Source organism: Scyliorhinus torazame, chromosome 9 (genome assembly GCF_047496885.1).
Source record: "Scyliorhinus torazame isolate Kashiwa2021f chromosome 9, sScyTor2.1, whole genome shotgun sequence".
Lineage (NCBI taxonomy): Eukaryota > Metazoa > Chordata > Chondrichthyes > Carcharhiniformes > Scyliorhinidae > Scyliorhinus > Scyliorhinus torazame.
The window spans coordinates 66,185,808-66,207,585 of record NC_092715.1 but is presented as its reverse complement, the minus strand read 5'-3'; positions in this window follow the sequence as shown (position 1 = coordinate 66,207,585).

The window sequence follows — 21,778 nt, the reverse complement described above, 5'->3', positions numbered from 1 at the left end:
TGTTCTGCCCGCTGCCCATCAGATGCCGCCAGGGACAGGAGGGGGAGCCTGAGTCATTGGCACCTCCCCTACGGGAGTCACCGGCACAGGCCCCATCACCTCCTCCTCCCTCGGGGTGCCCGATGGCCCCAGCTTCTCCATGAGATGGGGGTGCGAGCGGAGCTAACCTATGCAACTCCCCGCCAACTGGCACTGCCAGTCCTGGAAGCCCACACCCGCCCCGACCAGGGTCTTGGTACTCGAGGAGCACAGGGGGTAGACCACCTCCCTCTGGGGCTGCCCCTCATCATGCTGTGACTGTGCCCCCATCTTCTGGAACTGTGCCACATCAGCCAGTGACTGTGCCACCTCCCTCTGGGTCTGTCCACATCGGTGAGCGCCTGGGTAATGCCGCCAATGCCATCAGCCATGACCCGCTGTGACTGGGCCACATTCTGGAGTGCCGCTGCAATGCCCAGGTGGCCCTGGCACATGGCTGCCTGTGATAGGATAGTTCTGTCCTGAGCCTTGGCCACCGCCCGCCCAGAGTGCCCCAAACCTTGGACATCCTGACCCATGACCGAAAGCTTCGTCCCTGAGGCCATGTGCCATTGTCTGCCAACACACGTGCCATGGGGAACTGCACCTGCGCCTCGGTGACCGCCCTCTTCCAGGCCCAGCGATCATGTCCAGTGCCACTTCTCTGCTGCGGTGAGGGGCTGCAGGTCCGGCGATCTCCCTCCGGTCTTTTCCCTTCCTGGCGGTTGTGGGAGGGGCGTGACAGAAAACACACAGTGTCAGACAGTCAGCCACATGTGGCACAGGGGATGGGTAGCTGATGGCCCTTGTAGCCAGGGCACCCAGCCGGAATGGGTGCGGGCAGGTAGTGCAGGGTGGGGGTTCAGTCGCCCTCCGGAAAGGGGGGAGGGGAGGTCGATGAGGGATGGGGTTATGGGTGTGTGGGTCGGAGGTTAGTGCCAGGGGTACAGTGCTGCCTATTTACCCTGACCGCCCTGAGGAGGTCATGCAGTGTTTTTACGGCACTGTTGGCCTGTCCTTGCCTACGGCACTCACAGATTCTGAGTTGGGGCATTCGTGGGTTGTGTCGGGGGGGGGGGTTCTAGAGTGAGGGTGCCATTTATAAATGCCGTCCCGACCTTCCCGTGCTCTGAGATGTTTTGACGAGCAGATCTCAGTGCAGGAAAGGGCTCTAAGTGCAGCCTTGGCGGGGTGTTTCCCGCTGAGCCCCGGATTTCAATCGTGTTTTGTAGCGCTGCGAGCTCTGGGAAACACCCAGCTAAACGCGCTCTGCACGGGACTCTAATGTAATTCAGCAATATTGTACTCTACATCTACCCTGTCAATCCCCTTTACAATATTATATTCAGCAATTAGATATCCTCTCATTCTTCTCAACTCCAGAGAGTATAGGCCTAAACTATTCAATCTCTCTTCATAAGGCTGAGGAAGAACTGCAATGGGACAATGGGTGAGTTTTAAGGAAGAGGTGCTTATTGTTCACGCTGCACATTCCAAGCATGAAAGGTAGGGGAACCTATAGGGGCCGGGATTCTCCCACCCTGCGCCGGGTCGGAGCATCCCCGGGGGGAGGCGCGAATCCCGCCCCGACACCGGCTGCCCTATTTTCCGGCACCATTTTTCGGGGGCCGGCGGGATTCCCGCCACGCCGGTTGGAGGTCGTTGACAGCGGTCCTCCCCCTGCCGATTCTCAGGGCCCCGATAGGCCAAGTGGCCATCCAGTTTTGCCCAGTCCCGTCGACGTGAATTACTCACCTCACGACCATCGGTACCTAGCAGGTAGGTGTGCGGGGGCCGTCCTGGGGGGGGGTGCAGGGAGATCCGCCCCGGGGGGGGGCCCACGGTGGCCTGGTCCGCGATTGGGGCCTACCGATCCTGCGGGCGGGCTGGTTCCATGGGGGCCTTCTTTCCTACGGACTAGGCCCCTGTAGGGCTCTGCTGTATTGCCCGGGGGCCGGCATGGAGAAGAGAACTACCACGCATGCGTGAAAATACGCCGGCCGGTCCGCACATGTGTGAGATTACGCCGGCTGTTCTGCGCATGCGCGAACACGCGCCGACCCTTCGGCGCCAGCTGGAGCAGCGGGAACGACTCCGGCGGCAACCTAGCTCCCTAGAAAGATGAGAATTCCTCCCTTTGGGGGGGCTGTTGACGCTGGAGTCGTTGGTGCCAGTTTTCCCTCCGGCATGGGGACATAGCCCCATTTTCAGAGAATCCCGCCCAGGGCTCCTTGTGTGACGGGGAAGGTGGAGATTATGATGAAACAAAAAAAGGGTGTATGATGCATGTCAGGTGAATTCTGAACTAGTCAATGAAAGAATTGAGAATACAATGCAGTTAACATAAAAGGGAATGAACAATCTTCCACAGCAAATACTAAGCGGGTAGTAAGAGGTGGAGTGGGCTCTATTAGGGACAACAAAGGTGATACAAACTAAGCCTCATTTAAAGCTGTGGTTGTGTTCCTGGATATTGCAATTTTAAGTGAAGCAACTATGTGAATGATGTGAATCATGAGAATCAATGTTAAAGTTGGAGTTAGAGTCCTTCAGACATTTGTTGCCTTGAAAAAAAACTATTTTCTAAAAATGTGTTCATGGGATGGTGGCTTCTCTGGCTGGGTCAGCATTTATTGGCCATCCCTAATTGCCCTTGAACTGAATGGCCTGTTAGGCCATTTCAAAGGGTATTGCTGTGGATCTGGTGTCAGGTGTAGGCCAGGCCAGGTTGAGACTACCTTTAAAACATGGATGTTTAAGCAATGTACCTTTAAGAAAACAGTGATGTCAGAGGGTGGGTGGGGCTGAGCTCAGGTCAGCCATTTTGCAGTTTAGTTTTGCAGTTTGGAGGAAAAGAGCTGGGGGTGTGTCTGTGTTTTGCAGTGAGCTGGATCTCTGCCACGAAAGACTATCTCTGGATCATTTGGGTGATTTAAACTTATAATAGTGAAGCCTTTAACCTGATGTGATTTTGTTTAAAGGTGTTAAGTCTCTTGGAAGTTTGAAGGAACATTTTAAGGAATTATTTACTGTTGCAATATTTTCTGAGTTATCATTGAAGTAAGGGGTGTTAAGAGAGCCAATGTTTATTTAAGATGTTAAGTTGAGTTCATGGAATAAACCTTGTTTTGTGTTTAAAAACCCACGTGTCCATAATTGTTATTCCACACCTAGGGAGCAAGCCATGTGCTAGGGAAAGCAACAAATACATTAAAGGGAGAGGTTGATTGAACTCCATGATACATTTTGGGGTTCTGAAAATGCCTCGCCCATAACAATTGGGGGGTCGTCTGGGATAAAAGTCTATCTATTGGATTGGCTTTTGTGAACTTAAAGACAGTGAAGGATTGTTGCTTTTCCGGTGTGGTATTTTAGTTTAAGTGGGGAGAGTGTTGTGAACAATGGCTCTTTCAGAGGCTCAGACGTTTTTGGGGGTGGAGAATGTCACACGTAGTGCTTTACGGACAGAAACGAAAAGCAGGCTGTTAGATTTGGCAAGATCATTGCAGTTAACATTACCTGACAAAATGCGAAAAGATGAGGTAATTATGGTGGTGGATAAGCATTTAAAGTTGCCTGAGATAGAGTTTGACTCATTGGAAATGGCAAAAATTCAGTTGCAAATTAAACAAATGGAATATGAGAAAGAATTAAAGCGGCTTGAATACGAGAGTGAGAGAGAGCAAAAAAAAAGAGAGAGAAAATAGAAAAGGAGAGAGAAGAAATGAGAAAAGAAAGAATAGCCCTAGCAGAACAAAAAGAAAAAGAAAGGGAGATACAGATCAGGGAAAAAGATAAAGAGAGGGAGTTTGAACTTCAGAAAATGGCCATGAAACATGACAATCAGGTAAAATTGGCAGACGTAAAGGGAAACGTACAATTGGATGATAGTGATGAGGATAGTGAGAAAGAGCGCCATAGTCGAAGGCTTGGTGGGAATCTATTTAAATATGTCCAAGCATTGCCAAGGTTTGACAAGAAGGAAGTGGAAGCCTTTTTCATTTAATTTGATACGGTAGCTAAACAAATGAAATGGCCACAGTACATGTGGGTGTTACTGATTCAAACAAAGCTTGTAGGTAGAGCTAGTGAAGTGTTTGCATCACTACCGGAGGAGGTATCTGGAACGTATGAGAAGGTGAAAAAATCCATCTTAAGTGCATATGAGCTAGTGCCTGAAGCTTACAGACAAAGGTTTAGAAATTTAAGGAAAGAATTTGGTCAAAAGTACAGGGAGTTTGAAAGGCTCAAACAGAGTAATTTTGATAGGTGGATAAGGGCTTTGAACATAGACCAAACGTATGAAGCTCTCAGAGAAATTATACTTTTGGAGGAGTTTAAAAATTCAATTCCTCTTGTAGTGAGGACTCATGTGGAAGAACATAGGGTAAAACTGTGAGATTAGCAGCGGAAATGGCAGATGATTATGAATTAGTTCATAAATCAAAGATTGGTTTCCGACATCACTTTCAGCCGGTGAGGGATAGAAACTGGGGACATGAGAAATACTCAAGGGGTAAAGGTAAAGGTGATCTGATGGGAGACAATAAAGAGAGTGTACCTCAGATTAAAAAAGAAATCCAGGAGGGTGGAAAAGAAATGAAAAGTTTCAGATGTTTTCACTGTAATAAACTAGGCCGTGTAAAGTCACAGTGTTGGTGGTCGAAGAAAAGCACTGGGAAGGCTGATGTGGTAAAACAGGATAAGACAGTGGGCTTTGTTAGAGGGGTAAAGGAAAGCCCAAGGGAAGCGAAGGAGGTGCAAACGATTGTACAACCTGTTCAAGAAGTAACTGTTAAGAAGGTGCCAGATGTCTTTAAAGAATTAACTTGTGTGGGTAAAGTTTGCTCATGTGTATCAGGAGGAGAAGGTGAAGAAGTTACAATTTTAAGAGATACAGGGGCTAGTCAATCTTTAATGGTAAGAGATGAGGAATTATGTAGTTTGGGAAGAATGTTGCCAGAAAAGGTGGTGATATGTGGAATTCAGGATGAGAGGAGTAGCGTTCCATTGTATAAGGTAAGGTTGGAAAGTCCAGTGAAGAGTGGTGAAGTGGTAGTAGGAGTAACAGATAAACTATCTTGTCCAGGAATACATTTTATCTTGGGTAATGATATAGCTTTATCGCAGGTGGGAGTGATGCCTACAGTGGTTGATAAGCCAGTGGAAAATCAGTCAACTGAAGTGTTGAAGGACGAATATCCTGGGATTTTTCCGGATTGTGTAGTAACAAGGTCGCAAAGTCACAGGTTAAGACAACAGGAGAAATCAAAGAGTGAAGATTAAGTTGAAGTGCAATTATCAGAAACGATATTTGTCAGATGGTTGAAAAAGAACAAGAACAGGTGGAGGATGAGGCGGATATTTTTAGCTCAGGAAAATTGGCGGAGTTACAACAGAAAGATGTAGAAATAAAATGGATATATCAGAAAGCATATACGGAAGAGGAATCTGAGAGTATACCAGAGTGTTATTACCGTAAAAATGATGTCTTGATGAGAAAATGGAGACCTGTACATATGCAGGCAGATGAAAAGTGGGCAGAAGTTCATCAAGTAGTATTGCCGGTAGGGTATAGAAAGGAGGTGTTGCGAGTTGCACATGAGGTACCAGTGGGAGGTCATTTGGGAATAAGGAAAACTTAAGCTAAAATCCAGAAATATTTTTATTGGCCTGGACTACATAAAGATGTAGTTAAATTTTGTCAATCATGTCACACATGTCAAGTGATAGGGAAACCTCAAACAGTGATAAAACCAGCGCCCTTAATACCCATTCCAGCATTTGAGGAACCTTTTACAAGGGTCCTAATCGATTGTGTAGCACCGCTTCAAAAACAAAAAGTGGGAATCAATATCTTTTGACTGTAATGGATGTGTCTACTCGGTTTCCAGAGGCCATTCCAGTACGTAATATTACAGCTAAAAGGATTGTGGTGGAGTTACTTAAATTCTTTACTAGATGTGGACTACACATAGAAATTCCAATCGGATCAAGGAGCGAATTTTACTTCAAAGTTATTCAAAGAAGTTATGGATAGCTTAGGAATAAAACAATTTAAATCAACTGCGTACCATCCAGAATCGCAGGGAGCGTTAGAAAGGTGGCATCAGACATCAAAGACAATGTTGAGGGCGTATTGTCAAGATTATCCAGAGGATTAGGATAAAGGAATTCCATTCGTATTGTTTGCAATTAGGGATGCACCTAATGAGTCTACCAAATTTAGTCCTTTTGAACTAATTTTTGGTCATGAGGTTAGAGGACCACTTAAATTGATAAAGGAAAAATTGGTGGGTGAGATATCGGAAATTACACTATTAGATTACGTGTCAAATTTTAAGGAATGATTAAATAGAACAGGTGAATTGGCTAGACAACATTTGAAAGTTGCACAAAATGTGATGAAACGGGTAGCGGACAGGAATTCCAAAGTTCATAGTTTTGCCAGTGGAGATAAAGTGTTAGTGTTGTTATCAGTGGTAGGTGAACCTTTAAAAGCTAGGTTTTGTGGACCATATCAGACTGAAAGGAAATTAAGTGAAGTGAATTATGTGATTAAAAACACCAGGTAGAAGGAAGACTCACCGAGCGTGTCATGTGAATATGCTTAAAAGGTACTTTGAAAGGGAAGGAGAGAAAAAGGAGGTTTTAATGATTCTAACTCAAAGTGACAAATCAAATCCAGATGACTTTGAATTTGACATACCTCAAATTAAATTGGAAAATGAGGATGTTCTTAAAAATTGGGATGAATTGTTAAGTTACCTTCCAGAGGAAAAACGAACTGGCCTGAAAGTATTATTGATATCACATGGGCAAGTTTGGAGAAATAAATTGGGACGTACTAAAATGGCTATATCTGATGTAGATGTGGGAAATGCTGTTCCTATCAAACAACATCCATATAGACTTAATCCTTTAAAATTGGCACAGGTTAACAGAGAGATTGAGAGTATGCTGAAGAATGGCATAATTGAAGTGGGTTGCAGCCATGGAGCTCACCCATAGTGATGGTACCTAAACCAGACGGTACCCAACGGTTGTGTGTGGACTATAGAAAGGTGAATGCAGTTACAAGAACGGACCCTTATCCTGTCCCACCATTGAAGGATTGCATGGAGAAAGTGGGACAATCTGCTTTTATTTTCAACTTCCAGATATGGAAAGAACATTTAAACCATCGTATGGAGTTTTTCGATCGACTTCAGGTGGCGGGTTTGGTGATGAACCTAGCCGAAAGTGAATTTGGAGAAGCCCGAATCACTTTCCTTGAGGAGTTTCCGATACCCTCAAGACGAAGGGAGGTAATGCGATCTCTTAACATGAATGAATTTGATCGAACAGCTGTGCAAAAGTTTTGTGGCGTGATTACTCCACTGATGGAATTGCTGAAGAAACGTAAAAACATTCAATGGACATTGGACTTTCAACAGGCATTTGACTGCCTGAAAGCTGTGATCACCAATTGGAGAATTGCAAGGGAATCTGTGGTCAGATTGAACTAAATTATCTGATTCTGAAGAGAAATGCCGAGGAGTAGAGGAATGGATGGATCGTGCAGAGACTTTGTTCAAAGAGACTGTCAATCGAGAAGGATCATTTCAATTGGAGGAAGAAGAACAAAGAAAAATGGACTATATTATTATACCTGTTTGCGTGTGTTGTTTTTTTTTTTAAAACGAAAAGGTATATTTACTGTGTACATTTCTTAGTGAATGGTGCAAAAGTGTAAAATGAAACCATCTTGAAATTGATGGGGTTTTTTCTTCTTGGGGGGAGGTGTCATGTGAGACTACCTTTAAGACATGGATGTTTAAGCAATGCACCTTTAAGAAAACAGTGATGTGAGAGAGTGGGTGGGGCTGAGCTTAGTTCAGCCATTTTGCAGTTTAGTTTTGCAGTTTGGAGGAAAAGAGCTGGGTGTGTGTCTGTGTTTTGCAGTGAGCTGGATCTCTGCCATGAAAGACTATCTCCGGATCATTTGGGTGATTTAAACTTATAACAGTGAAGCCTTTAACCTGATGTGATTTTGTTTAAAGGTGTTAAGTCTCTTGGAAGTTTGAAGGAACATTTTAAGGAGTTATTTACTGTTGCAATATCTTTTGAGTTATGTTTGAAGTAAGGGGTGTTAAGAGATCCAATGTTTATTTAAGATGTTAAGTTGAGTTCATGGAATAAACAGTGTTTTGTGTTTAAAAACCCACGTGTCCATAATTGTAATTCCACACCAATGGAGCAAGCCATGTGCTAGGAAAAGCAACAAATACATTAAAGGGAGAGGTTGGTTGAACTCCATGATACATTTTGGGGTTCTGAAAATGCCCCTCCTATAACATAAGGAAGACAGGTTTTCTTCCTCAAAGGACATTAGTGAACCAGATGGGTTTTTACAACAGTTAACAATGGTTTCATGGCCATCATTAAGCTTTTTACTTTATTGGATTCAAATTTCACTATCTGCCATGGTGGGATTGGATTGATTGATATTTATTGCCACATGTACTGAAGTACAGTGAAAGGTATTTTTCTGCGGCCAAGGGAACGTATACAGTACGTACATAGTAGACAAAAGAATAATTGACAGAGTACATTGACAATGGTACATCGACAAATAGTGATTGGTTACAGTGCGAAACAAGGGCCAAACAAGAGCAGCATAGGGCGTCATGAATAGTGATCAGCCCAAGGGACAGTCGTTGAGGAATCTGGTAGCTGTGGGGAAGAAGATATTCCTTTGTCTAGATGTGCGGGTCTTCAGACTTCTGTACCTTCTGTCTGATGGAAGGGTCTGGAAGAAGGCAATGGCTGGATGGGAGGTGTCTCTGATAATGCAGTCTGCCTTCCTGAGCAGTGGGAGGTGTAGACAGAATCAATGTGAGGCTTGTGTGATGTGTTGGGCTGAGTTCACCACACTCTGCAGTTTCTTGTGATCTTGGGCCGAGCAGTTGCCATACCAAGCTGTAATGCACTTGGATAGGATGCTCTCTATGGCACGTCTGTAGAAGTTTGTGAGAGTCGGTGCAGACATGCTGAATTTCTTTAGCTTCTGTAGGAAGTAGAGACATTGTTGGGCTTTCTTGACTGTTGCATCAATGTGAGTGGACCAGAACAGACTGTTGGTGATGGTGACCCCCAGGAACGTAAAGCTATCGACCGGGGGTGGACGGATGTAGACCCAGTTCCCCAGAGCATTACCCTGGATTTCTGGTTCAGTGACAACACCGCTTCCCTACAAGTTGAAATACTGTACCATACATGTGCAACATTGTGCACTCCGAACGCAATTATCTTACAAAATAAAATAAATCCCTGTAAAAAATAAATTATAATTTATGTTTAACTTCAAATTAGATAACACTCATTAGCCTGAAGACATTTAAAAACATTCAATTTCGCAGCTCAGCTAACGGCTTTTCTTGGTTTCTTTGCAGCAGCAGGCACACTGCTGGCACTTACTGGCTGTTCCTGGCTCATGTTTCAAAGTAATTTTAAAGTCTTACCCACCGCAGATGCTGCTGAAACTCGAAAGTTCAAATCAAGTCTAAATCCAACTTGTTGCTTTGAAAAGAACAAGTCTGGCTTTGGATGCCTCTGCATTTTTTTAAAGAATTGACGTCACCTCGAATACAGTACAAACAGCCTTCTTCACAATGATTGGGTCTCGGGACCCAATGTTACATGACGGGAACCGACCCGCGATGACACACAGGCTATGCGATGACAATAAACAGCAATGACTCAAAAGCAGATCACGACTTAAGTCGGAGAAAAAAGAACTGAAACAAAAATAACTTTAAAATGAAACAGTTTAAAGCCGGACAACTTAAAACGGGGACTTACTGTATGCTTAGCTAAGCAGGCCAGGGCTAGGATACATAATGGGCCGCACGGTAGCACAGTGGTGAGCACCATTGCTTCACAGCACCAGGGACCCGGGTTCGATTCCCGGCTTGGGTCACTGTCTGTGAGGAGTCTGCACGTTCTCCCCGTGTCTGCGTGGATTTCCTCCGGGTGCCCCGGTTTCCTCCCACAAGTCACGAAAGACATGCTGTTAAGTAATTTGGACATTCTGACTTCTCCCTCCGTGTACCCGAACAGGCGCCGGAGTGTGGCGACTAGGGGATTTTCACAGTAACTTCATTGCACTGTTAATGTAAGCCTACTTGTGACACTAATGAAGATTATTATTTTTAAAATAAATTTAAAGTACCCAATTCATTTTTTCCAATTAAGGGGCAATTTAGCGTGTTCAATCCACCTACCTTACACATCTTTGGGTTGTGGGGGCGAAATCCACAATAACACGGGGAGAATGTGCAAATTCCACACGGGCAGTTACCCAGAACCGGGATCGAACCTGGGACCCCGGCGCCGTGAGACTGCAGTGCTACCACTGCACCACCGTGCTGCCAATGAAGATTATTATTACTTTTCCACCCCTCCCTTATGTGTTGGGTATGCCAGGTCTGCGAGGACTGCGTTTACTGCAGCAGTGAGACAGACAGGCTTCCAACGCTTGAAGAAATACAACTCGATTTTATTGAACTCTTTTTTTAAAATGTTTTTATTCTCCATTTTCACATTTTCCTTCAAAATTTACACCCCACCCACAAACAGTAAATTGTAACAATACAAAATCAATCCCCTTAACAATACCAATGATCCCATTCTCCCACCACCCCAAACAACGGCCCACCTGTCACAATATGCATTCAATAAAACAGACCCTCCCACGGTGGCAACAAAAAAACAAAGGAGAAAAAGAAAAAGGAGTCCGGGACCGCCCATGGTCACCATTGACCTATAGAGTTCACTCCCCTTCCCCCCCCTACACTCAACGCCCTCCAACCTCTGAAAGAGTACCATACATGATACCCAAGAGTTATACCCCCCCCCCCCCCCCTTCCCCCCAACTCCTCCCATCCACTGCCTCTTGTAAAACTCCTCCTCCCAAACTCGGTTCCTTCCCCTCAACTTTCCACCCCGGCTAGACCACTCGGACCCTGTTCTGCCAGGCTCCGATGGCCGCAGCCCCTCCCCCCACCTCACTCCCGTTCACTGGCCGGCTTAAACCGGCCAGCGTGGAGGCCCCCGCCCGGGTCCCTTTCCCCCTTGCCTGGCCCTAGGAAAGCCCAGAAATCCCCTTTCAGCACACAAACCCCGCATATCCACCTACACCCCAAAGAGCCCTCATTTCGAGTGAAAGTCCCATCACTTCCCTTGTCCAAATATATACAACATTGGCTCCTTTAGCCCATACACCCGCACGCAGTGAAACAAAAAAGAAGAAAATACAGTCATGAGGTTACATCGGCACATGGACATTTCTCAATTTCTCAGTTCTGCCACAGTCCTTCTGCCTTCGCAAACTCCTCCGCTGCTTCCGCCGTTCCAAAATAAAAGTCCCTGAGCTTGTAAGTCACCCTCAGCTTCGCTGGATATACAATGCCACACTGCACCTTGCTAATGTACAGTGCCCTCTTCACCCGGTTGAAGGCAGCCCGCCTCCTCTCCACCGTAAAGTCCTGGTATACACGTATACCAGCTCCAGATCACTGCACCACCCGCTTCTGCTTGGCCCAGCTCAGGACCTTCTCCTTCACACTGTACCTACGGAAGCACAGAGCCACTACCCTTGGCGGCTCACTCGCCTTTGGTACAGGCCTCCATGACCGATGAGCCTGATCCAGTTCATATCGGGAGGGATCCTCCCCCTCCCCCAATAGTTTTGCCAGCATCGCGGCAAAATACTCAGTCGGCCTCAGTCCTTCAACTCCTTCGGGTAACCCCACAATCCTCAAATTCTGTCGCCTGGATCTGTTTTCCAGGTCTTCCATTTTTCCTCGCAGATCCTTGTTAATGTCCATCACCTTCCGCATCTCCTTCCCCATCGAGGCAAGTTGATCACCGTGCTGCAATACCGTCTCCTCCACTTCCTTCAGCTCTCACACCTCCGCCACTGCGTTCGCCACCGCCTTCGTCACCGGGGAAATCGCCTCCTCCACCAGCACACTCAAAACCTCTCTCATCTCCTTCTTCATTGTCTCCATGTATTTTGTAAACTTTCGAATTCCGCAGCCATCTCCTTAGTTATTTCTTCAGCCGTAAGCAATGCGGCCTCCCCTGGTGCTCCAGCCTCCATTTTCCTTGGTGATCCCGCGGCGACCTTTCCACTCCCCGACAGACATTCAGCTGTTTTCCTTACGGACGTTCTTTTGCTCACCCTCGACATTTTTCTTCACTGTGCCTTCACTCTGCTGCCTCTGTGCCTTCTCCCTGCTTTTGCCGCCTCCGTGGACTCTGGGACCGGGCTTAAAGCTCCGAAAATGCTGTTCCCGAACGGGAGCCCTCCATTGTGTGGTCGCCTCCCGCCCGCCGTCCGATTTTATCGAACTCTTAACTATCATACATACTTTAACTGTGGGTTGACACTATGCTGACTTGACTTGACTGGAGACCTGAGGCTAACCTGACCAGACTATCTTACCACCACATGGTGTATGTTCTAGTTGCTGCTCATGGGCTCTGACTATCTCAGAGGCTGGATCCCAAGAGAGCGGGAAAACTAGTGCCCTCTGGCTTTATAGTGGTCGTGTCCAGTCTGGTGATTGGCTGCTGTGTTCTGAGTGTTCACTGGTCATCCTGTGTGTCAATCACTGCGTGTCTGTGCACCATCATATACCTGTGTGTATATTATGACATCTCCCCCCTCTTTTGTTTTTACTTTTTAAAGAAATGAGTGTAGGTCCATAAATAGTGAGTGTGTGTGTGTACAGGAGCCTGACTATATACAAATTATGTTAACGTATTTACATGGGTGTCTAGTGCAGATAGAAGGCAGATAACAAATTAGGAAGAAACAATATGTACAGATGTGTAAACGGATCATAAGGTAATGCAACATTCAGTCTATAAATTCAGTCTCTGTGGCGGGCGACGAATTCTGGTTGACCGCCTCAAGGGTGGTGTTATGGGTGAGGCATTTTCAGAACCCCAAAATGTTTAATGGAATTCAACCAACCTCTCCCTTTAATGTATTTGTTGCTTTTCCTAGGTGTGGGATTACAATTATGGACACGTGGGTTTTTAAACACAAAACACTGTTTATTCCATGAACTCAATTTAACATCTTAAATAAACATTGGATCTCTTAATACCCCTTACTTCAAAGATAACTCAGAAAATATTGCAACAGTAAATAACTCCTTAAAATGTTCCTTCAAACTTCCAAGAGACTTAACACCTTTAAACAAAATCACATCAGGTTAAAGGCTTCACTATTATAAGTTTAAATCACCCAAATGATCCAGAGATAGTCTTTCATGGCAGAGATCCAACTCACTGCAAAACACAGACACACATCCAGCTCTTGTCCTCCAAACTGCAAAACTAACCTGAAAAATGGCTGACCTGACCTCAGCTCCACCCACTCTCTGACATCACAGTTTTCTTAAAGGTACATTGTTTAAACATCCATGTCTTAAAGGTACTCTCACATGACAGGTGGGTCAGGGGCCACCTGCAGTTGAACGGGCGGAACTGCCTCCAATGTCGAGGTCGGTAAAAGAACTGGCAGATTGGTGGCCTCGTGGAAGGGCGTGTCCTGAGGAACCAGCATGCGAGGCAGGACATCACGTGCAGGTGGCGGGCGTGGACGTAGCCGCAGTGCCCGCCTATTACGCCGAAGAAAGGAGCCATCATGCATGCGAATGAGGAACGATCTTGGGGCCACTTGTTTAACCACCACAGCCGTGTCAGACCAGCCACCGTCAGGTAGCTGAACCCGAACTCAGTCAGCAGGAGCCAGAGCAGGGAGATCAATGTGTCGTACGCCGACTTGCATTGATCCCGAGACTGTTGCATCCTCTGCAGGACCGGAAAATTGTCAAGGTCCGGGATGTGGATAGCCCGCACCATCGTCCGTAGTGCGGTTCATTAGCAGCTGTGCTGGGGACAGGCCAGCGGACAAAGGAGTCGCCCGGTAGGCTAACAGCGCCAGGTTAAAATCCGAACCCGAGTCAGCAGCTTTGCACAACAGTCTTTTAACAATGTGGTCCCCCTTTTCAGCCTTCCCATTCGACTGGGTGTAGTGGGGGCTTGAAGTGATGTGCGTAAAATTGTACAGCCGGGCAAAATCCGTCCACTCCTGGCTGAAGAAACGAGGGCCATTATCAGTCATCACTGTAAGTGGAATGCCATGACGGGCAAAAGTCTCTTTGCATGCCTTGATGACCGTTGCTGATGTAAGGTCAGTCAGTCTGACCACCTCGAAGTAGTTGGAAAAGTAGTCCGCGAGGAGGACATAGTCTTGGCCCTTTGCATGAAAGAGGTCAATACCAACTTTAGACCATGGGGAGGACACCAGTTCATGCGGCTGTAGAGTCTCTTTGGGCTGAGGCTGGAACCTTTGACACGTTGGGCAATTGAGGACCGTGTTGGCGATATCCTGACTGATGCCTGGCCAATATACTGCCTCTCGGGCTCGACGACGACACTTTTCGACCCCCCAGGTGACCCTCATGGATTTGGTCGAGGACCAGCTCTCGCATGCTCTGTGGGATTACTCCCTGTCCAGCTTCATTAATATGCCGTCCACTCCCGCTAGATCGTCCTTTATATTATAAAACTGGGGACACTGCCCCTTTTGCCAACCATCTGTGAGATGTCGCATTACCCGCTGGAGTAAAGGATCCCTTGCCGTCTCCTGACGAATTTGCACGACCCTTTCATCAGTGGCCGGAAAGTTGCATGCACAAAACTTCACCTGAGCGTCTATCTGACAGACAAAGTACGACTGCTCACACGGCGTGGTGATGGATCTGGAGAATGCGTCGACAAAAATGAGCTCTTTGCCCGGGGTGTAGACAAGGTCGAAATTGTAGCGGCGGAGTTTGAGGAGGATACGTTGTAGCCATGGCGTCATATCATTGAGGTCTTTTTGGATGATGTGAACCAATGGCCTGTGGTCTGTCTCGACCGTGAATTTGGGGAGTCCATACACGGAGTCATGGAATTTGTCAATCCCGGTGAGGAGGCCCAGGCATTCTTTTGCTATCTGAGTGTATCGTTGCTCAGTAGGTGTCATGGCTCTAGAGGCATATGCGACTGGGGCTCAGGAGGAGGATTCATCTCGCTGGAGGAGTACTGCCCCAATGCCAGCCTGGCTCGCGTCGGTGGAGATCTTCGTCTCCTTGGCGGAGTCGAAAAACGCCAGTACCGGGTGATGCACAATCAATAATCTCAGAAACGAGATTGGAGACAATTGAAAGCTTTAATACGCTAAATGTTTCCCCCAGCAGTGCAGGTACAGAAGGAAGCTGCTGGGGCAGCACAGGCTTTTATACCCCACCTTGCAAGGCGGAGCCAACATGCAAGCTTTTCCAATGGAACAAGTACATTCTCCACCAATGGTATTCCGGCATTACTAGGTACCGTAATCCTCCTAACACAGACTACCACATTCACTCCCTGTTAAAAAAGAAACCGGCGGGGGGGGGGGGGGGTGGCTTCGTACTACAACGTGGTAGAAGTGGTAGACGTTATAGTTATGAAGGTACCGTAATGCCTCCGTACAGCGTTTTGCCTCATTACAACGTTTAATTATTTACAACAGTAATGTACATTTCAAAAGGAAGCAATTAGTCGATCGGGGGCCCTGGTCGTCCTCTGCGATCGTCGTAGCTTTGGTGGTGATGTTGGTGGAGGTTCAGGCATCTGTGACTGAGGGAGCATGGTTTCGGCTTCTACGGCGGCTTCATCACCTCTAGACGTGGCTGGCGGAATGGCCGACTGGCTTGGGAAGGGGGCAGCTGTGGGGTACGACGGTGGGCAGGACCTAGACGGGGCCGGTGGAAGAACCGATCCACCTGGGAAGGGGGCGGCTGTGAGGTGCGCCGGTGGGAGGGAGGGTGGTGCTGGTGGCTGGGGTGGGTGCGGGGATCCAGCGGGCGCCAGGTCCCGTAGGGAGACCGTATCCTGTCGGCCGTCAGGGTACGCCACGTAGGCGTACTGAGGTTAGCGTGGAGGAGATGGACCCTCTCGCCCAATGGGTCCGATTTGTGCGCCCGCACGTGTTTTCAGAGCAGGATGGGTACAGGAGCTGCCAGCCAGGTCGGGAGCGAGGTCCCAGAGAAGGACTTCCTGGGGAAGACAAAGAGACGTTCGTGAGGTGTTTGGTTGGTCGTGGTACACAGCAGTGACCGGATGGAGTGGAGGGCATCTGGGAGGACTTCCTGCCAGCGGGAGACTGGGAGATTCCTGGACCGCAGGGCCAGTAGGACGGTCTTCCAGACCGTTCCGTTCTCCCTCTCTACCTGTCCGTTTCCCCAGGGGTTGTGACTGGTTGTCCTGCTCGAGGCAATGCTGAGCAGGAATTGACACAGTTCGTCGCTCATAAAGGAGGACCCCGCCTCTTTGCTGATTTGGCACACTGGGCTAAATCGCTGGCTTTGAAAGCAGACCAAGGCAGGCCAGCAGCACGGTTCGATTCCCGTACCAGCCTCCTCGAACAGGCACCGGAATGTGGAGACTAGGGGCTTTTCACAGTAACTTCTTTGAAGCCGACTCGTGACAATAAGTGATTTTCATAAAAGAGGACCCCCTATCACTGTGTATGTAGGAGGGGAAACCGAACAGCGTAAAGATACTGTGGAGGGCTTTTATGACGGTGGTTGCGGTCATGTTGGGGCAGGGGATGACGAATCGGAACCGGGAGTACTGGTCAATCACGTTCAGGAAGCACGTGTTGCAGTCGGTGGAGGGGAGGGGGCCTTTGAAGTCTATACTGAGGCGTTCAAAGAGACGGGAAGCCTTTATCAGGTGCGCTTTCTCTGGCCTGAAGAAGTGCGGCTTGCATTCCGCGCAGATTTGGCAATTCCTGGTGGCTGTCCTGACCTCCTCAATGGAGTAGGGCAGGTTGCGGGTCTTGATAAAGTGGAAAAATCGAGTGACCCCTGGGAGGCAGAGATCCTCGTTGAGGGCTTGGAGGCGGTCCACTTATGCGGTGGCACATGTGCCGCGGGACAGGGCGTCAGGAGGCTCATTTAGCTTCCCGGGACGATACAAGATCTCATAGTTGCAGGTGGAGAGTTCGATCCTCCACCGTAGGATCTTGTCGTTTTTTATCTTGCCCCGCTGTGCATTATCAAACATGAAAGCCATCGACCGTTGGTCCGTGAGGAGAGTGAATTTCCTGCCGACCAGGTAATGCCTCCAATGTCGCACAGCTTCTACCACGGCCTGGGCCTCCTTTTCAACTGAGGAATGGCGGATTTCAGAGGCGCAGAGGGTGCGTGAGAAGAAGGCCACGGGTCTGCCCGCTTGGTTCAGGGTGGCTGCCAGAGCTACGTCAGACACATTGCTCTCGATCTAGAAGGGGAGGGTCTCGTTGATGGTGTGCATCGTGGCCTTTGCAATGTCTGCCTTAATGCGGCTGAAGGCCTGGTGGGCCTCTATCAACGGGGGAAAAACTGTGGATTGGATCAGTGGACGGGCCTTGTCCGCATAGTTGGGGACCCACTGGGCAAGTAAGAAAAAAAGCCTAGGCAGCGCTTCAGGGCCTTGGAGCAGTGAGGGAGGGGAACTCCATAAGGGGGCGCATGAGTTCAGGGCGAGGCCTACCACTCCATTACGCACTACGTAGCCGAGGATGGCTAGGCGGTCGGTGCTAAACACGCATTTATCCCTGTTATATGTTAGGTTAAGGATTTTGGGGGTTTGGAGGAATTTTCGGAGGTTGGTGTCGTGGTCCTGCTGGTCGTGGCCACAGATGGTGATGTTATCGAGATACGGGAATGTGGCCCGTAAACCGGATCGGTCAACCATTCGGTCCATCTCTCGCTGGAAGTCCGAGACCCCGTTAGTGACACTGAAGGGAACCCATAAAAAGTGGTAGAGCCGCCCATCTGCTTCGAAGGCAGTGTATTTGCGGTCACTCGTGCGGATGGGGAGCTGGTGGTAGGCGAACTTAAGATCCACCGTGGAAAAGACCTTGTAATGCGCGATCCTGTTGACCAAGGCGGATATGCGGGGGAGAGGGTACGCGTCGAGCTGCGTAAACCTGTTGATGGTCTGACTGTAGTCGATGACCATCCTATGCTTCTCCCCGGTCTTTATAACCACTACTTGAGCTCTCCAGGGGCTGTTGCTAGCCTCAATGACACCTTCCTTCAGTAACCGTTGGACGTCTGACCTAATAAAAATCCGGTCCTGGGCACTATACCGTCTGCTCCTGGTGACGACGGGTTTGCAATCTGGGGTGAGGTTCGCAAACAGGGAGGGCGGATCGACCTTGAGGGTCGCGAGGCTGCAGACAGTGAGGGGGGTATAGGGCCGCCGAATTTGAAAGTTATACTTTGGAGGTGACACTGAAAATCCAATGCTAGGAGTGTGGCCACGCAGAGGTGGGGAAGGATGTAGAGTCGGTAGTTTTTGAACTCCCTTCCTTGGAGTGTGAGGTTATCTATACAAAACCCCTTGATCTCTACTGAGTGAGATCCGGAGGCCAGGGAGATTTTTTGATTAACGGGGTGGACGTGAAGAGAACAGCGTCTTACCGTGTCGGGGTGTATGAAGCTCTCCGTGCTCCCAGAGTCGATTAGGCAGGACGTTTCATATCCGTTGATTAGCATCATCGTCGTAGCAGTTGATAGTGTTCGGGGCCGAGACTGGCCCAGGGTCACCGAGGCTACTCGTGGCAGCAATTGAATATTCTCTTCGGGCGGTGTGTGGTCAGCCGAGCTGGGGTCCTGGGGGCCCATCCAAGATGGCGGCGCCCATTGGTCTGATTGGCCAGATTGTGACTGGCAGGTATGATGTGGTAGGCATCACAGAGACATGGTTGCAGGGGGTTCAGGACTGGCATTTAAACATCCAGGGATTCACAACCTATCGAAAAGACAGGGAGGTGGGCAGAGGGGGCGGGGTTGCCTTGTTAATTAGGAATGAAATTAAATCAATAGCACTAAATGACATAGGGCCAGATGATGTGGAGTCTGTGTGGGTAGAGTTGAGGAACCACAAAGGCAAAAAAACCATAATGGGAGTTATGTACAGGCCTCCTAACAGTGGTCAGGACCGGGGGCACAAAATGCACCACGAAATAGAAAGTGCATGTCAGAAAGGCAAGGTCACAGTGATCATGGGGGACTTCAATATGCAGGTGGACTGGGTAAATAATGCTGCCAGTGGACCCAAGGAAAGGGAATTCATTGAATGTTTACAGGAGGGCTTTTTGGAACAGCTTGTGATGGAGCCCACGAGGGAACAGGCCATTCTGGACTTAGTGTTATGTAATGAGCCAGACTTGATTAAAGATCTTAAAGTAAGGGAGCACTTAGGAGGCAGTGATCATAATATGGTAGAATTCAATCTCCAATTTGAAAGAAAGAAGGTAGAATCAGATGTAAAGGTGTTACAGTTAAATAAAGGTAACTACAGGGGCATGAGGGAGGAACTGACGAAAATCGACTGGGAGCAGAGCCTAGTGGGAAAGACAGTAGAACAGCAATGGCAGGAGTTTCTGGGAGTAATTGAGGACACAGTGCAGAGGTTCATCCCAAAGAAAAGAAATGTTATCAGAGGGGGGATTAGGCAGCCATGGCTGACAAAGGAAGTTAGGGAATGCATCAAAGCAAAAGAGAAAGCCTATAATGTGGCAAAGAGTAGTGGGAAGTCAGAAGATTGGGAAGACTACAAAAACAAACAGAGGATAACAAAGAGAGAAATAAGGAAAGAGAGGATCAAATATGAAGGTAGGCTAGCCAGTAACATTAGGAATGATAGTAAAAGTTTCTTTAAATACATTAAAAACAAACGGGAGGCAAAAGTTGACATTGGGCCACTCCAAAATGACACTGGTAATTTTGTGATGGGAGACAAGGAAATAGCTGAGGAACTAAATAAGTACTTTGCGTCAGTCTTCACAGTAGAAGACATGAGTAATATCCCAACAATTCAGGAGAGTCAGGGGGCAGCGATGAATATGGTAGCCATCACAAAGGAGAAAGTGCTAGAGAAACTAAGAGGTCTAAAAATTGATAAATCTCCGGGCCCAGATGGGCTACATCCTAGAGTTCTAAAGGAGATAGCTGAAGAAATAGTGGAGGCGTTAGTTATGATCTTTCAAAAGTCACTGGAGTCAGGGAAAGTCCCAGAGGATTGGAAAATCGCTGTTGTAACCCCCCTATTCAAGAAGGGAACAAGGAAAAAGATGGAAAATTATAGGCCAATTAGCCTAACCTCGGTTGTTGGCAAGATTCTAGAATCCATTGTTAAGGATGAGATTTCTAAATTCTTGGAAGTGCAGGGTCAGATTAGGACAAGTCAGCATGGATTTAGTAAGGGGAGGTCGTGCCTGACAAACCTGTTAGAGTTCTTTGAAGAGATAACAAATAGGTTAGACCAAGGAGAGCCAATGGATGTTATCTATCTTGACTTCCAAAAGGCCTTTGATAAGGTGCCTCACGGGACACTGCTGAGTAAAATAAGGGCCCGTGGTATTCGAGGCAAGGTACTAACATGGATTGACGATTGGCTGTCAGGCAGAAGGCAGAGAGTTGGGATAAAAGGTTCTTTTTCGGAATGGCAACCGGTGACGAGTGGTGTCCCGCAGGGTTCAGTGTTGGGGCCACAGCTGTTCTCTTTATATATTAACGATCTAGATGACGGGACTGGGGGCATTCTGGCTAAGTTTGCCGATGATACAAAGATAGGTGGAGGGGCAGGTAGCATGGAGGAGGTGGGGAGGCTGCAGAAAGATTTAGACAGTTTAGGAGAGTGGTCCAAGAAATGGCTGATGAAATTCAACGTGGGCAAGTGCGAGGTCTTGCACTTTGGAAAAAAGAATAGAAGCATGGACTATTTTCTAAATGGTGACAAAATTCATAATGCTGAAGTGCAAAGGGACTTGGGAGTCCTAGTCCAGGATTCTCTAAAGGTAAACTTGCAGGTTGAGTCCGTAATTAAGAAAGAAAATGCAATGTTGTCATTCATCTCAAGAGGCTTGGAATATAAAAGCAGGGATGTACTTCTGAAGCTTTATAAAGCATTAGTTAGGCCCCATTTAGAATACTGTGAGCAATTTTGGGCCCCACACCTCAGGAAGGACATACTGGCACTGGAGCGGGTCCAGCGGAGATTCACACGGATGATCCCAGGAATGGTAGGCCTAACATACGATGAACGTCTGAGGATCCTGGGATTATATTCATTGGAGTTTAGGAGGTTGAGGGGAGATCTAATAGAAACTTACAAGATAATGAATGTCTTAGATAGGGTGGATGTAGGGAAGTTGTTTCCATTAGCAGGGGAGACTAGGACCCGGGGGCACAGCCTTAGAATAAAAGGGAGTCACTTTAGAACAGAGATGAGGAGAAACTTCTTCAGCCAGAGAGTGGTGGGTCTGTGGAATTCATTGCCACAGAGGGCGGTGGAGGCCGGGACGTTGAGTGTCTTTAAGACAGAAGTTGATAAATTCTTGATTTCTCGAGGAATTAAGGGCTATGGAGAGAGAGCGGGTAAATGGAGTTGAAATCAGCCATGATTGAATGGCGGAGTGGACTCGATGGGCCGAATGGCCTTACTTCCGCTCCTATGTCTTATGGTCTTATGGTCTTATGGTCGCCCAGGGCCGGGGGTGCACAAAATGGCGACGCCCATCCATCGCAGGTGCTGTCCGCGGGACAAGATGGCGGCACCCTCTGGCCACGCTGGCACCGTGGAGAGGTTTGTGGTGGCGGTCCGCATTTGCCACCGGAGA